Source organism: Pinus tabuliformis, chromosome 9 (genome assembly GCF_031772625.1).
Source record: "Pinus tabuliformis cultivar Carrire ecotype Pingquan chromosome 9, CPIR1, whole genome shotgun sequence".
Lineage (NCBI taxonomy): Eukaryota > Viridiplantae > Streptophyta > Pinopsida > Pinales > Pinaceae > Pinus > Pinus tabuliformis.
In genome coordinates, this window is record NC_142307.1 from 229,155,842 (window position 1) to 229,174,995 (window position 19,154).

Sequence of the window (19,154 nt, forward strand, 5' to 3'; positions counted from 1 at the left end):
TCTTCACTTGGGCGCCAGAAATAACATCGGGTTTAGTCCCGAGAACTGTTTCTTCCATTCTTGCGTTTATTTGTACTTCTAGTTTTGCTCCCAATTGTTCTTCCTATTTTGCTTTTGGTATGGCATCAAAATAGCTTCTTTTTTAGCTTCCTAATTTATGCCATGTTATGCTTCCATTATAACGTTATTTGTTGCTTCGAGTTTTGCTTCCAATATGGCATCACTTATTGCATCTAGGTTTTCTTCCATTATGGCATCTTCTTTAGCTTTTAATATGGCTTCCATTATAATGTCTTTTGTTGCTTTTAATATTGCTTCCATTATTACTTCTTGGTTTGCTACCTGAATGGCTTCTTTGTTTGCTTCTTGGGGAATGCCAAGTTTGGTTTCTAATATTGCTTCCATTATTACTTCTTTGTTTGCTACTTGAATTGCTTCGAATTTTTCTTCTCAGGTAACGCCAAGTTTGGGTACTGGTATAGGCTTCCATTATTACTTCTTTGTTTTCTACCTAAATTGTTTCTTTTTTTGCTTCTTAGGTAACACCAAGTTTTACTTCCAAGATTGATTCTGGTGTGCTTCTAGTTTGGCTTCCATTGTTGCTTCTAGAATTTCTTCCTTATTAGCCTCATGGTTTGCTTCCTTTTAGTTGCAAGGTTTGCTTCATGTTTAGTATATGGGTTTGCTTCTTTTTTAGGTCCAGGGTTTGCTTCTTTTTAGTGTTGGGATTTGCTTCTTAATTAGCCTCCAATTTTGTTTCTTGTTTAGCAACCAATTTAGCTTCCTATTTAAAGCCAATAATAGTTGCAAGTACGACTTCCAATTTAATGTCAAACTTTACTTCCATTTTAGAGCCACATTCTTCTTCCATTTTAACAACTCATGTTGCTTATTTTATAGCTTCCTTTTATTAATTTAATATTTCATTATTTCAATTAAATTAGTTAAGTATATCATGCTTCTTAAATAACTTATATGATTATAGAGTAAGTCATATTTCATTTGAAATATTTTGTAACATACAATTTATAAACGAATTTTTAGGGAATGGACATCCATACAAACTAACTCTTGTGGTGGGGAAAATCTACAACATCCACTGTATATAAAATAACAAGATATATATATATATATATATATATATATATATATATATATATATATATATATATATATATATATATATATATATATATTAAACTGTAACTGATATTTTTATATTATTAATAAAAAAAATTGCTAGCCGTGGCCGTCTACACATAATGCAGGCCCAGATTCACATCATAGAGATTTCCATAGCAGAGCTCTTTCAGGTTTCTTCTAGTTACAGACCAAATCAAAAAATTGGAATAAAATAACATATATATATATATATCTATATATATTAACTATAACGGATATTTTTATATTATTATAAACAAAATTTTTGGTCCATGACCAACTACACATCATGCCGGACCATATAATACATTTCCAAAAGATATAAGTCAAATTGATACATGTCAAAATGATAAAAATCAATATGGTACTGCAAGTGAAAATGATGCATATGATAATAAACATGAAAAGAGGCATCATAACGATTTATCAACAATGATCCAATATGGAGTCTATACGATCAATGTCATTGGATACTACCAACAAATTACTCATCATCATCATCATGTCTATCATTCTCATAATCAATGTCATCATTGTCGTCGTCTACCTTGGTGTCCTATCCATATACCTCAGCATCATCGTCTCAAATGTATGAATTTGATCCAACATAATTTGGATCAATCTCAGGATCAACTGGATCTTCTCGCAGACTTGTGTTCTGCAAAAAAAAAAATCATTAAAAATGAAAAGATATTATTTATTTCATGCAACATTTAATATTTCTATTATATTTATAATATTACAACATATGAAACAGAACCATAATCATATTACATCATATCAAAGTGCACATATAAAATTTCAACTAAGTTACAACTAAGATGTCATTCCAATGATGTAAAACATGCAACAATTCTAATAAACATTAGTAAAGATCATAAAAAAAATGTTATACAATTTAACTATCAACTGTAAATTCTACTACATAACCTTAAGTTCCAACCCTCTCCTCTCAATATATAAACGTATTTGTGTGTAAACATTAACTTTGTATATAAGTATACAATAATAAGTTTGCAATTAAATAAATATTGAGAATCTAGGGCATCCATTAGGGTTATTTTATCACATGATTTCTCTTTAACATTGACATTTACTTGAGATATATTATCACATCATCATTATTTATTTTCGTCATCAAAATAAATGCCAATAAGAAGATCACAATGAAAACAAGGAGAGACACAGGAAATAGGCTCCAAGCCAGGGAAAAACCCCTCCAAATTGGGAAAACCCAGAGAACTCCTTCTTATAGAATTTTCAATGAAGACTTCCAAGAACAAGACACTAGACCATCCACCAAGATGCCATACCAGCCACCCAAACAAAATATGTTCCTTACTTCATAATTTTGGATCTGAGGCAATTTTTCATTCCAAAGAGAATTCAACTGCCAAAGAGAGAGATAAACCAAAATCCAAGATCAAAACAATCTTCCAGATTTTCTATCATTCTTCCTCCTTTTCACACTTCTGTTCTACCTCATATCTCCTTGAGAAAGTCAAACGCACAAGTATATTTTTCGAGGACGAATTCCTCTTCAATATATCCATTTGAGTGGGTCCTCAAGCCTCTTCTAGGCCAACCCTTAGGGATAGCCGACTTGATCTCTTGGGCAGTCTATAGACATTTCCATGACACAAAATATTTTTCTATACATTGATACAAGAGCCCTTTCAGGGATTTTACATTATGACTTTGACTTTGACTCCCTAGAGCACTCAATCGGTGCATAACTTAGGATTAAAACCATGGGCAAGAAACCCATGCATAAATTTTTCTTTTACAAAAATAAATATTCCCTTTTCTTTCTTTTGACAAATACAATGATTACATCAAGTCATGACATCATAATTATGAATACCAACACTAGTTACATTTCAACACTCCCTCTTAACTAGGGAGGTATTCATAATTGACAACAGGTACAAGGAAAATACTTCCATTGAAAAGTTCTAAGAAGAGTTAGATTGGTAAGCCATCTCATAGATATTTCATCATCTTATATCGTTGCATCTCAACATATCAACCAACGTTGTCACATAACAAGGCCTTGAATAACAACCATATCCCTCCACAAGATCAGAGCACAATGTTGGCAAGACCAATGATTTATAGACACCTATATCATTTTCTCTCAAGGCAGATACCAAATCCAGATATGTCCTTTTAGTATGTTTCCTGTCTTGGAATAAAATATCCTCAAGGAATTTCCTCTTAGACTACTCTTGCCTATTGGATGCCCTACCATATCCTCAAAGAGTATCAAAACCCATATGCTTACCCAATCCTCCATTCTTTCTTCATAACATGAAGACAACAATGATGTGTCTATCTCTCATGGCCTTCACTAAGACTCACAACTGTTAGTCTTGGTCTAGTGCATGACACATGAAGTAGAGAACCATATCCATCACTCCCTCTTAACCAGGGATGATCTAATCATTCCTATACAAGGAATATACTCAAGCTCCCTCTTACAATGGGAATTTCCCAAGCTCTCTAGGGACTTGTTTCCAACAACAACTAATTGCTTCTTTGGTGGAGATCACAATACTATCAATGGCATGTAGGGCTCCTATTTCTTCTTCTTCATCATGTCATGGGTGAAATTCAACTTCTTCGTTAAGGAGCCATCTTATTCATAACTTATTTGTAGGGAATGGGTCATCTTCTACATCACTTTCTCTTCAACGAAGCATAAGATTCAACCAATAGTCATGTCATCCTTATCCTCATCAGAAAGCGGTATTTTAGTCCACATTTGGTCATTCTTCAAACACCTACATATTTTGAGTCATTCTTCTTTTAGGATCTTCCATCCAATCACATGAGTACTGGTTGTTGGTGACATTCTACAACTCTCTTCCGGTAGCCTTGTTCTAATTCAACCAGATGATATCAAAAAAATCAAAATGAACTTCAAATCAAAGCTACCTTTTTATGATGGCCCTTCATCATGACATCATCTTTATCACTTGCATATTCACAAGCTAATCATTATCGAGCTCGAACATGGCTCCCTCTTCAATATCCGTAAAGAGAACTTACCAAGACATGATCATCAAAATATGTGCAACCTGCTATCAAATATGATATCATGATGTACATCAATTTCCCCGGACTAAGTACCAAGGCAACAAGGCAATGGAGTCATCATATCCTTCTTTAATGTGAAACTTCTCCATATAGAAGGATCGTGCAACATATCATGTCTTCATCAATTTCATGGTATTCAATCTTCACCAGAGCCTTTCGTGGAACATATCTTAGCCAATCATCCAGCCATGTTCCTCATTTCCAGGATGAGGTACATTGTGCTTCAACTTGAACCAACAAGATTCTTATGAGGTATGATAAAAAAAACAATGATATCATCATAGTCATTCTTCCCAAGGCGAAGAACTCATTTTATGTCATCACAAAGGAGGATCCATAAATATCCTTTCTTGCAACAAAATCTTCATATCAGCTAGTTGTCTGCTATATCAGGTTTATAAATTCTTTTGTATGCTGTATTTAACTTTACCAGGCATCCATAGTTGCAAAATTATATCATGAATCTATTATAGTGCCCAAGGATCCAAGGGTCCTTATAGTTCCTCCTTCCATCATGCTTCCCAAAACAAAGGATCAGATCATCCTCCTTCCTTCATGTACTTGCAACATTCATTGACAAGTACCCCAAAGAAAAGTCTACAATAATAAATGCATGATATCTATGTGCCAATCTGAGGTTACCATGAGAATTGAAGGTTGTACTTCTAGGGTTTTCAAGTGCCAGCCCTAGACCAAGGGTTCCAACCTTATCCATGCTTAATATGAGCCCTAGATTGCATACAAACACTAAATACCAAGGGTTCACGTTTTTATGAAGGAACAAGATTAGGGTTTTTATACGAATAGGGTTTTACTAGTGTCAACAATTTTAACATTACCTATATAATCAATCAACCCTACTATAATACATGTTGGACCCTTAACAAAAATATTCCATATTTACCTCATGGTCACATGCCTGTAGTGGCCTGCACTTTCAGATGCCATGGTTTCTTCACAAAGGTACTACAATCTTTATTGATCTTCTACCATCTTCAAGCCATCCTTCTAATGAGTCATGAAACCAGGATATCACTTCTCTTATGATATGACCTCTTCTCCAAGTGTTCCTTTAAGATATAGTGTGACTGTTGCTATTCATGCTTCAGAATTACAGGACAGAGACAATATGCTACTTTTATTACTAACAACTACAAGATTTCTTTGCTACAGTACTTCATAATAAATATCCAGACAAAGATTTATCCTTGTTGCATTCATTTACTGCCTGTAGCTCCTAGGTCTCACCGCTTACCATAATGTATAAAAGAGAAATGATTATTGAATGTTGTTTTGAGTACTAGGAATGGCCCTCTGGTTAGGGCTTCTAAAACCACTAATATGGTTTGACAGATGGACTTGTCCTTCACATGAATACCCTTAACAAGAAAAAATATGGCTCCAAAGGTCATCTTATTATTTCACTATCCAAGTCAGCTTCTTAAGTGACTATGTAGGCTACTTAAGTGTGTATATATATATATATATATATATATACCCAGAACTGCTTCCTTTAAGATCTTGACTTTATTACCTCTGCAGGATGAATATGTAGGACTAGATAAAGTGTTCCTTTGTCTACCATTAAAATTCAAGGATGGAAATTCTATTCACACTATCTAGACTTGAAACTCTTAGAAAAAGTGTCACAAGGTCAACTTTCCTTATGATTATTCAAACTTTAAATCAAGTATATATGCTATAGGGTATTTGCTTCATTGTCACAAATTTTTGTCTTCCATATCAATGCAAGAAGGATTAACATCGTTGGAGACAGAAGATTGCAACACTATAGATTCCATTCTCCTTGAATATGACTGTGACTATGACTGATGCCTTTCACACTTGATCTTATGCTTAGAATTGATTCTTCCTACAGATGTTACAAGTACTTAGATTATCAATGAATAAAACAAGATGACAGAGATTATACTATTATTCTTGGGTAGGAGGTTCAGTTCTTACTTCAATCAGTTCAGATGAACACCATCCAAAAAATGATTGATATAACCTTTCATATCAGGAGTCTCGACTCCTCTTTCTCAATGAATAGAAGTTCGAAAACAAGCCCTCAAAATTTATTTATGCAGAAAACCTCAATGTAGGAGACTCAACTAATTTTAGGTCTTATGTCTAGAACTCGAGGAGGCTCAACTCCAGCTTCAACTAAATATTTATGCCACAACTCCTCAAAAGCAATCTCGATTCCTTAATGCTGGTTATAATAACTACAATAAAGAATTGATGCTCAAAAATTCAGATCTGTGTGGTAGCACAAAGATTTTAGACTTGTTTAAATAAATATTTCTTACGTATTGTTCCTAGAGTTTAGATCTCTACATCAATGGACTCGGCCTCCTATAAGTTATCAAACTAGAATTATGGTGCTTCAAAACATAGATTATACACTCTTCAAGATATTCACTCTTTCCTCCTCTTACCTGTGGCCTTTACACAGAGACTAGGGATTTTATATATGCCTAGAATTTGAGTTACTGCCTTCTAGGAGCTTAGTCTTAAAGATCAGAGTTATCCTTGACATTTTGAAGCCCTTTATGATCTTCTTTTTAGCCTTAAACAAGCAAACCAAGCTCTGATACCATGTTGATAAATCTAGGGCATCCATTAGGGTTAGTTTATCAAATTATTTCTCTTTAACATTGACATTTACTTGAGATATATTATCACATCCTCATCATCATTATTATTTATTTTCATCATCAAAATAAATGCCAACAAGAATATCACAATGTAAACATAGAGAGACATGGGAAATAGGCTCCAAGCTAGGGGAAAACTCTTCCAAAGGGGGAAAACCCAGAGAAATCCTTCTTATATAATTTTCAACGAAGACTTCCAAGACCATGACATTAGACCATCCTCTAAGAGACCAGGCTAGCCACCCAAACAATATCTATTCCTTACTTCACAATTTTGTATCTGCCAAAGAGAGAGATAAACCAAAATCCAAGATCAAAACAATCTTCTTTGTTGTCCTTCTTCCTCCTTTTCGCTCTTATGTTCTGCCTCATATCTCCCTGAGAAAATCAAATGCACAAGTACATTTTTGGAGGACGAATTCCTCTCCCATATATAGCCATTTGAGTGGGTCCTCAAGCCTATTATAGGTCTACCCTTAGGGCTATCCAACATGATCTTTGTTGAAAATAACAATAAGAAATGTTAAAAATAACATTAAAAAAAATCCTAATTTAATTTGTCCTTGAATTAAATTGAGAATTAAATTGTAATTCCACATCTCATGACAAATTGTAATAGTTAACTAAGTTAATTTGACTTAGTTAGATCAATTTATTCGAGTTGAGGGTCTAACTAGATTCATGTAGAGTGTCTCCTACAATTAGGAGCGCTAGTTGAGTTTATTTTGAGTTGTAATTATTTAATTCAGTCTAACTGAGTTAAAGTCAATTAAACAAGTTCCAACTGATGGATGAATTAGTGGGAGGTCCAGTAGTGGGGTGTAACCTGTAGTAGTGGGGTGTAACCTGCACTAGTTGGGTGCAACTTACTGTAGTGGGGTGTAACCTGTAGTAGTGGGGTGTAACCTGCACTAGTTGGGTGCAACTTACTGTAGTGGGGTGTAACATGCATTGATCAACCAATAAAATGAAGATTCACTCATAATTAACTCATGCATGTCAAATCAAAGAAAGACCCAGTTGATAATTGAGTTTAGGGACATTGTAGTATCAATTGTAAAATCATCTAAATTAAACTGATGGTGCATGCAGTCAGAGGAAGGCCTACAAGGATTGCACAATTCATAATTGAGGATTTACCACATTAAATAGGGGCTAATTCCCAGGGAACAATGCAAGGAATTAGGAGCTTGGAGGCTTGGAAATTTGGGTAAATATTGGTCAAAGGCAATCAGTCAAGCAGAGGATAGAAAATACTTGTGCAAGTTTAGCTCAAGGTTGAGCAGAGCATATTGTATCCATCCAGATTCTTTGACTAATGCAATATACAAATAGCAGGGGTTTTTAGCTGTGGATTTCCACATAAAATCATTGGGTTATGTGTGATTGAATTCATTCTCTTATATGCTTCGTGATTGCATCAATCGTTTATTGTTTCTGCTGATGGGTAGAGTAGATTCAATTCAATTGTTTTAGCATATTACAATCTGCAGTTTGAATCTACAAGGAATTTCTACAATCTCTTGGGCAGTCTCTAGACATTTCCATGACATAAAATATTTTTCTTTACATTGATACAAGAGTCCTTCTAGGGGTTTTACATTATGACTTTGACTTTGACTCCTTAGAGCATTTAATGGGTACATAACCAAGGATAAAAACCATGGGAAAGAAACCCATGTATAAATAATTTTTCTTTTACAAAAATATATATTTTCTTTTCTTTATTTTGACAAGTACAATGATTACATCAAGTCATGACATCATAATTATGAAGATCGACACTAGTTACATTTCAACAATAAAGTAAATTATTATTACCTTTGCAACTAAATAATGGAAACAAGCAACATGATACTTAATTGACAAACCAAAATATTATGTGGTTTTATGTCCCTAAGACATATTCCAATACCACCATGAATATAGGCCAAGGCTATACAAATCTGAAGCCAAAAAATTCAAATTATAGCAGAAAGAGGCAAAATCACCATGACAACAAAGGGTAGGAAGTGAGGATCCCCAAACCTTATAAGTATATGATTTTACATAAATAAGTGGCACTCATTGATTCATCCTACTATAGTTCTTTGTTACATGATAACCTGTCTCCGGTACACACTCCAACACGAGATTGAGATAGAGCTCATCCTTATTGGTGGTTGAAAAAAAACAATGCTTTAGAGAGGAAATATTTGGATGATCCAAAAGGCGCATTGTTGCAGTCATAATTCTTATATAGTTTGTCATGCATAACCTTTTTAATTGCTACAATCTCCCCTGTCTCTAAGCATTTATCTTGGGTAAGGGAGAACAAGTATAATAAATTTACAATATTCTTATTAAATCATGTAAAATGCACTATCTATGACTTCTCATTCCTAGCATGAAAAAAATAGGACATTGCCACATGTTAATTTGTTGGAGTTGGGCAACATCCTTACTTGAAAGACAATTCCAAATGATCCAGTTCCTACCACATGTTCTGCCATGTAACTTATGGTTTGGAATTGCAACAAGGTCAATGTATCCATGGCTCAAGTCCTTTTGTGGGGAATTCCATCATAGACATGTATGCTCAATATGGCAGTATAGAGTTTGCATGCCAATCCTTTAACCTACTATATAAGAAAGATGCAGTCTCATGGAATGCAAAGATTACTGGATATTCCCAAAATGGGTAGTGCAATGATGCCTAACATTGTTTCATGAAATTCTAAATGCAAACATTATGCATGGCATGGTAACTATGACAAGTGTGTTATGTGCCTATGCCCATTTCGTAGCTCTGTAATAAGGCCAATGCATCCATGATTGTGTCACTACAAATGGTATCAATGCTTTTGTTTCAGTAGAAATGACACCTGACTCATTCACTATTGTTAGTGTACCTTAGGCATTTGCTTCCTTAGGAGCTCTAAAATATGCCAATTCAATTTACAAATTTATAATTCAAAATTAATTTGACTTATGTGTGTGTGTCTGGAGACTCCCCTTGTAGACATGTATTGCAAATGTGCGAATGTAGAGGTTGGACGAAATTTATTTGATGACAGATGTAATAGAAATCTAGTCTCATGGAGTGTAATGATTGTTGGAAATGCTCAAAATGGATATGTGAATGATGCCCTAATGGTGTCTCATCAAATGCCACTATAACAAAAAAGGTCATTGGTTAGGGTCGAAAAATGTCGCCATAGGCTCATTGGTGACAGTCGAAATGGCTTGTGTTATTAAAAAATTAACACCACCAAATGTGGCATCACCAAAAGTATAGTTGTTGTGGTCACATTCAAGGTTCGCCACGAATAATGATTATAATGAGAGATAATGACTGCCACCATTCCATATGAACAACAATGATTTATGGTGATGGACCTTTCATGGCCCTCACTATTGATGCATATATATGGTGACGCTCGTTGATTGTCACCTTTTCATATTTTGGTGAGGGTTGAAAAAAGTCACCATAAGCTCAATGGTGTCAGTCAAAATAACTTCCATCACCAAAATCTGAACGTCACCAGAAGTATTCATGTTGTGGTGACATTTAAGGTCTGTCACGAATACTGATTATAATGATAGATAATGACCATCAACATTTCATATGAACAACTGCGATTTATGGTGATGGACCTTTCACGACCCTTACTATTGATGCATATATATGGCGACGTTCATTAACCATTCCCATTTCATATATAAAAAATGACTTTTGATGAAGGCCCTTTAACGACCCTCATTATTGATACATATATAGGGACATATAGTGATCGTCAACCTTCCTTATAAATATTAAGGCACAATGGAATCCAACCACCAACCACTTGCTTGTAAAGTAGGTTCTCTTCCATTGAGCTAGAACCCTTCAAAGAATTAGACCTTGAAAATTTATAAATTCTAAATTCTAAAACTTTAATTAAATTATAAAACTTTGTGAAGTCTTATAGGTTTCATTGGCTCAACTGGAAAAAACAACCATCCAATAGATTCAAAACATAACTCTTTTAGAATGAGGAAGCAACTTTCACATGGTTAATACACTAAACCACCTAAAAAATATCATCAAAGCCGATTGTTTAAACTTGAGACTAACCAAAGTACAAAACCAAAATCCCATGTTTTATGGCTTCTCTAATATAAGTTTGCAGATGAAAGAAATCACTGAAGAACTTAAAAATTGTATACAAGTATAGCAAAAACTGATGAAAATAGACACTATAATTGCTATGATGATTAAAGATCATATTCATGTAGAGTAGGCAATTCAACAAAGAGACTGAACATGATGGAGCCAACACGAAATCCAATGCACAATTCTCACCTGGGCTCCATGAATATACATACCTATGGAATGTAACTTTTTCTAATCCCCAAAAAATAATATTGAACTCCTATGATATATATAAAGGAAGAAAATGGGCATTATAACTTACCTATAAAGATTCAAAATCTTGTAGGGCGGGTGAATTCAATATAAAAATTGAATATATGGAGTAGACCTTTGAATTAATTGTATCTCTATCTTTAACAAGATCAAAACCACGAAGAGGCCTGATTATATAAATAGAAAATTAAAATTATTATGGAGACAAAACATGTAAGTCCACAAGAAAAAGTGATGTAACAAGGTACGAGATGATATCATAGGTTACCATTCACAATTCTTTCGCTATTTTCATTTATTGTAAATAAGAATGTAGAAAATGAGACTGTTGAGCAAGTAGGAATTTTTTTATAAATAGTGTTTACCCTTTTATATGTATCTGAAATTATTTGCTGGAAAAACACAATAGCTACAAAAATATTCTGAATCTTGTCAAGCTTTTGGGCAAGGTAAGGGAGATAAGTTTCAATAAAAGACACAGACCCCAATACAGGGGATGGAATAAGGATAAACGATTAAAAAATATTCATTAATAGTCCCAAACTAAAAAAATGTGACAGGGCATCTCTGCAATATTTAGAGAAGTAATTACCTATGTACAAAAATGTTAGGACAACTAAATATAAATACCACTTGCTCTCGATCATCCATGATCACTGTAAATCAAACTACAATAAAACTTATAAACATTATAAAAAGATCAATAAATATTTTGCAGTTAATCAACACCTTCAACCATTAAAAACATAGTGACGATCATCAAACACAACAAGAGGACTACATATAATTTTAAGAAGACATTTTTGTTGTGGCAGAGTTCACTAAATGAAATGAGTTACCACTTCAAAATGAGATAGAAAGTCATGACATAAGAAATCAATGGATTTGCAGTTAGTAGCAATCACTTGGAATAGTTACAACACTTCAGATAGTTGTAATTAAGCCTCCACCCAGTAGGTTAAGAGTTGACTGGTGCATCTTCACAATAATAAGACTAACCAACTTATTATAAATGGGAGGCTTGGTATTGAGGTGAGGTTTGATTCACATCAACTAGGAAAAACCAGAAAGGACTAAAGGGCATGCATATATTTTAGCTAGGGATTTACCATATCATTATAAATATGATTTGACCACATTAGATGTCTAACAAGGAATAGTTTGAGATGAAAAAATTCAATATATAACATGTGAGGTGCTCAATATCTACACATTTTGATAATGACAAACAACTTAATATGAGATATGTGTAAGTGCCATGGTGAGAAGTGTAAATTCAAATGATAATGACTGGTTTTACATTGACAAGGAGATAAAAAAATGAGGAATTTATAATGGATGATATCTACGAGACAAGACACCATGGGCAGATTCACACAAATAAGAGATGTCAAATAAAGTTAAAGGAGGGATGAGGGGACAACAATAAATTGGCAAGATTTCAACATTTTCACTGAATTATATTATGTATGAGGGTATGGAACTGACAATTAATTAAGAGAAACAAGCCTCGTAGAGGGTGATACTGATGATGAGGATCCCAATATAGGCAATGATTTTGATAATATGTGTTTATTTGTTGTAAGATGACAATTTTTTGGACTCTAGAGGTGATGCATGGGCATCTCGTCAAATTGGTTATAATCTAGGACGATCATTTTTTTTTTTAAAGTAAGTGGGTTTCCTTGATTAAAATATATTTTAGTTCCAAATTTGAAATAACTCTAGAGAAATCTAGACTTAGTGTGTGTAGTTGGAGTTGTTTGAGTTTGACTTATTCAAGCCAACTATTAGATAATGATAATAATGTAATCTAATTTGATTTTATCATGGAGATATCATAGGAATGGATCAAGGAGTGATTTTAGGATCTAAACAAACTATGTTTGTTTCTAAAATTGTGTTTAGATATTGTGGCTTACAGACATTAGGAGAGAAAGACAGAGGAATAGAGAAGTATGCAAGTGTAGAGAGAGAGGGTGAAGGCATACACACCCATCTTTGTATTAGGCCATTGATGATCTAATAGTTATTTTTTAATAGAGATTTGAGTGTATTAAATCTGGAGATATTTATGTGTTTGTAGGAGTTGAAATTGATGTGATTGTTATAAATCGAATCCTCTGTTTGCTAATCAAGATTGCTGGATATATGTTATGTGATTAATCATTTGATGAATTACCCATTTGGAAGTGCATTTGAATATGGGTGTCTCTGTGTAAAACACTAGTTAAAGGAAATTTAACATAACAAAATGAGATTGATCCAGTTGTGAAGGCGTCGAAGTTCAGATTTGATCTGTGTTGAAACAAAGAGTGAGTGGTGGAAAGTGTGTTCATGGCAGCACATGGTGAAGATGCAAGTAGACTAGAAATCAAGAGATCCAATAACATATTGAAGGTTCCTGTGGCTTAAATGGTTTCTTGCTATATTGTTTCAAATCCTATAACAAGTTTATAGATCTAATAATCTCGGGTGGTGAAAGGTTATATTGAGATTGTGAGTAGGTAAGAACGCATGATCTGGGAATCAATTGGGAGAATCATCCTTAGAAGCATATCGAATTGAAATTCTAGTTTCGAATTGCTACTTGGGAAATCTGTGTTGAGTTTGTGGAATTCATAGTCCAACATAAATTCTGGAATTGAAATTTCATTGGGAAGCTGAGAGTTAACATGCCAAAAGGTGTGGTTACATTTACAAGGCATGGAAAAACTTTCTTAAATGAAAGCTTGAGTCCAGAGTAGAATGGTAATGACATGGTACATATATTTTATGAAATGCATGAAGGTAATGTAAGTGTGTAAGCTTATGAAAAGAGGAGACATAATAAGTGGAATGTGAATGAATGAGTGGAATTATTTTATATGAGAGATAATGAGTGCTTTCATACAAATTTAATTATAATTTATATATTTTATTTAGCATTATAAGTATGCTTTTCATAATTGAGTGATACCCGTTCATAGTTATAAGGATTGTGTTGTAATTGGGAATAATCTGTCTCTGATTGGATAATTATCAGATTTGAGTTGAACGGTGTAAATTGTCTTACATGTTAGCTAATATATGTGTTGTAATGAAAATGAAATGTGAATACACTAAGATCTGTAGTTCCAGATGACTGGAATTGGTGTTAGGCCGCGAATGGTGTTATCAAGATGTTGTTTACAACATTTTTGTTTATGTATTTTGGTTCAGGTTCAGAAATGGATTGTACTCGATGTTATTTTAGTTATATGCACATCTAATTATTATATATATAATTTCTTTTTATATATTTGTGTATAATGGTTTGAATTCACAAAGATATTATTGAATATATTATTTTTAATTAAAATTTGAACATTTATGTGTTTTTTTTGGTCATCTAAGTTTTTTCCCAATGGGGAGCCCTTCCTGGGAAAGGTAAATGGCAATCGCCTGACAATTCCCAATGGGGAGCCCTTCCTAATTCCTTATTTGAATGTTGTCCTCCAATGCCATCAAGATAATATATTTTTTTGTAATATATTTCCTGAGATAAGATGAATACCATTCAGATCAAGAGGAGTTGTTTGGAAGTATTGTACCTCAACATTGTAAGTGGGCTAAGCTACCTCATTGTTTGGGTTTAGAAATGGTGGTACAGGTAGTTGAGTGGGAGTGGATCTTTGAGATGGATGTGGTTGTGGTGGAGGTGGATGGTATGGATAGCATGGAGTTGGGTATGGAGGATATTGTGGAAAATATTGAGGATATCATGGATTTCTCCAATAAGGTCCTTACCAACCTTGTTTCCAAGATTGGTTTTGGGGTTGAGATGACCAAGGTTGTCAATATTTGTTTTGGGGTTGAGATGACCAATGTTGCCAAGGAAAAGGTGTGTTCCAATTACTTTGAGATGGATGTGCAAAACCTTGAAATTGTGAATTAGGTTCTTGCATCATACTAGGTTGACTAGGCTGCCATGGTCTTTTTGAAGCTACATAACATAAATGCTTTGGTGATATACTTGCTCCATTGTCTTCTTGGTAAAATTCCTTCAACTTTGGTAATGGTGGATAATATTTAGTAGCATGTGATTCACTTAGTCTTGCCCTTCCTCTTGATATGCACTTTCATGTTTCACAAATTTCTTCAAATGATAATTGGTATACATCACGTCTACTCATGAGATCAAGGCGATCAATCCACTTATCCCTAATTGTTCTAAGTAAGAGGATTTTTAGTGTGTCAAATCTTAAATGATGCAATTTTTCCCTCTTAAAATTATACATAAATCTCTCTATTAGATCCTCAAGTCTCTCATCTTCTGAGTCATTATAAATATTTCTTCTTTAAGATCATGATATTCATAGTTTTCTACAAATATATTTTTCATATCTTTCAATGATCTTATTGAATTAGTCTCAAAACTCATGAACCATTTAAAAGCTTTATCCTTCAATGTTGTTGGAAACAATCTCATTTTTTGAGTGTTTACTAAGTAACCTCTACAAAGGATTTCAAATTCAAAGAGGAAGGTTTCCATATCCTTTGACCTCATACCATGGAAGTTGGGAAGGAAAGTTGAAGGGATGTTCTTCATATCAACACTGATATCAATTTCTTGAATGGGAAATCCAAGAGGATATTCTTCATTGCCATCATCTCCATCCATTTCTTCTACCTTTTCTGCCACCTCTTCTTCTTCTACCTACAATAGTGGATGGTGATGTGGTTCTTACTGCACCACGTAATCAAATGGGGGGATCTGGTGCTGGAGAAGTTTTTTTTTTTGAATAAGAATTCTAATGCAATTGAATTCTCTGAAATGAAACATGCCGAATGCAATTTTTTGTTTTTGCAGAAATGGATCAACTAAGGAAGAAAACAACGCATACTTTGACACCTCCCCGACAATGACGCCAAAAAGTGATGAACCCTAGTATTGCAACATGAATGTTGCAACTCCTAAGGCCACTAGATTAAATTATCAACCCAGGGTTTGTACAAACTTAAGAAGTGTTGGTACTATATGTGCAACATGCAACATGTCCTCTTTTCATTGATCTAATGCAATGAAGTGAATATCATGGAATCAAGCCTAAACTAATTGCAGAAATGGAAATGATTCTCTTTGCAGGAATGGAAATGTTACTCTACTTTGCATAAATGTAAATGTTAACCTACTTACATGAATGTAAATGCTATTTTATTTGCAAAATGTAACTGTTGCATCAAAAGGAAACCTAGCCTATGCAATAAAAATAACAATTGTGGAAATGGAAACCCTAGCTTAAGATTTATGAAACAAAACCTAATCATAAAATCATTCTTCAATCACTGCATTCAAGATAGATTTTATCAATAGAGTTCATAAGATACTTCAAGTCATGAATCTGTCCACTAACCATAACTGTAGAGGTGTGTTACACAGTAATTTGTCACCATCCCTGTTACTCCTCTTGTCGTACCTTGGAGGACTCATTCCGGGAGTTATAAGAAGTGACAAGGGCTAAAAACACTTGCATTATGTTCCCCTGAGTATGTACTCCATGTTCCCTGAAGACACCTTCTGCAGATCATCCCTAAAAAGTGCTCTTTTTCCATTGGCGCAAGTCCACAGTATCCTACCCGCGCCAATGATGGAGATCCTCAAAAGAGGGTGCGACCATTGGCGCTCTGTCTCAGAGCAACGGTCGCGCCAACCAAATTTAGTCATGCTTTTTGCCTTAATGCACGTCCGACTGTTGTTTCCTTCATTACATGGAGATTTTCTGAGGACAGAAAATCAGCCTTTTGTCGAGCTTTATCCATCTTTATGGCTTTTGCTAATTCCACAAAAGGTGTCCCGGTTCATCGCATCCTCCTCCCTTCTCCATCTATATAAGCTTGTCATTATGCATTGGACAAGCTAGTGCTAGTGCAAGAGAGAGTGTTGGTGTTAGTGTTATGCTAGTGATTTGGTAATTGAGTTATAGTAGTGATGATTATTGGTCATGGAGAGAATGCTAATGAGTGCTAGAGAGGTTATGCTGCCGGAGAGGAGTTGCATGTCAAGACACATATAGTTACTCACCCAGCTAGGAGAAGGGTCGACGTCAGAACAATGGTTGTAACTTTTCCTGTTTATTAATTGATGAGCGACTGCTATTATAGTTCCAATCTCATTATCTGTCATGGTGATATGTTGATTTATTTCCTTTCTGACTGAAATATAGTTGTGCCTTGGTAGTTTCTATGTTGGTATTTGTCTCTTCCTTTGCATGTGCAGGTATTCGTTATGATCTGTTGGAGCAAGGGATCGAGGATATCAACTCTGCTTCAATCATAGCGTTGGACTCCAGGTTAGTCTTCTTGATTCACCTTTGATGCATAACTAGGAACTTGCGTAGCAGCGTGGTTTGTTTGTGGCTAGTTCTGTGATAGGCTAGTGGGATCGCCTCTGTCCGCAGAGGGGATTTACCTTACCAACAAGGTGAATTGTAACGGAGAAGAGGCAAGGATCAAGAGGTCTTTTGGTCTTACTCAATCATGGTTCAAAGTCTGGAGGTCATTATTCAGGCGTAAGGGACAAAAGCCAAGCTTTTGGAGAAAATATGGTCAAGTTTACATTTGCTACAGAACTGAAACAAGAGTGCTATAGGACTATTATAGGAGGGACATGATTACTACATGAGTGCTACTCCTCGAGATAACTTGCCGAATTCCCAAGAAAATCATATGCAAATGAGATGGGACAATTTATTTTTATGAAGTAGGATGTCCTATGACTCCATTCCATGTGGAATCACTAAAAAAGATCACTGTTAACATGTGCTTAAAAATAACAGAAAATTACTATCCTAAAAACCAGAAATTCAAGAATTAATGAGCTAGTTAACCTATCAAATGCGTAACCCAATCAAGTGAAAATGATATGGAGTAAATTTTTCTATTAATTTGAATGTTTTTATGACTCAACACGAGTGGAACAAACTCAAATGAAGTTCATTAACATGTTCCAAAAAATTGCAGAAAATTACTACTATTTTGCTACAAGAGACTTCTAGAAATTCTAGATTTGTGAACTAGTAAACCAATCCAAGTAGCTCAATGATGAATATGAATTTTCAGAGAGTTTCTAAGGATGAATCATGATTGTGACTCTATAAATAACCTATAAAGCAACTCACTTCTGTTATTTAACCAATTCAACCTACAACGAAAGAGACATGAACACTAACTACATAAATAAGAGATGCGAGTGAAAAAGGCATTCAAAGAAAATAAAGAAATCGTACAAGAGGGATTTGAGGCTCCTGAGATGGAAAAAACCAAGGATAATCATAGTCCTATGAAGGAAACCAATCTTTAGAAGCTAAAAATGGCACCAAACTTCATCATTTGAATCAATCCAAGTACATCCTTGCTAGAAATGAAAGTGGAGCTGTTAAATAGCAAGTTTTCTCCACAAGAAGACTAAGAAATACATGCTCCTAGAGGCCAATTCGAATTGGTACTTATAAAAAGTGACGAAGAAGCATTCTCCTTAAAAGGAGAAGGCTTCCCCCTCCAAAATCTCTCAAATAGTGGATCTGGTTCCCAACACTAGGAATCTGCATTAAATGATAAGGAGAACATTCCTAGATTTTCTCAATCACCAGAGCTCCAGAATTTTTGCAATAATTTCATAATATCTTGTTCATTTATTTTAAAATCTTAGTCCTCCTATAGTAGGGACAAAGTCGCTAAATTATCTCATCCCCCAAATCTTCATAATTTGCCCAATATTCTCACAATATTCTATAAAAATAAATAATATTAGGCAAAAATATGCAATGATTTCTAAACCTTCCTAATGAACACATTATAGCTCAAAATATGTCATCTAATGTAAAAAG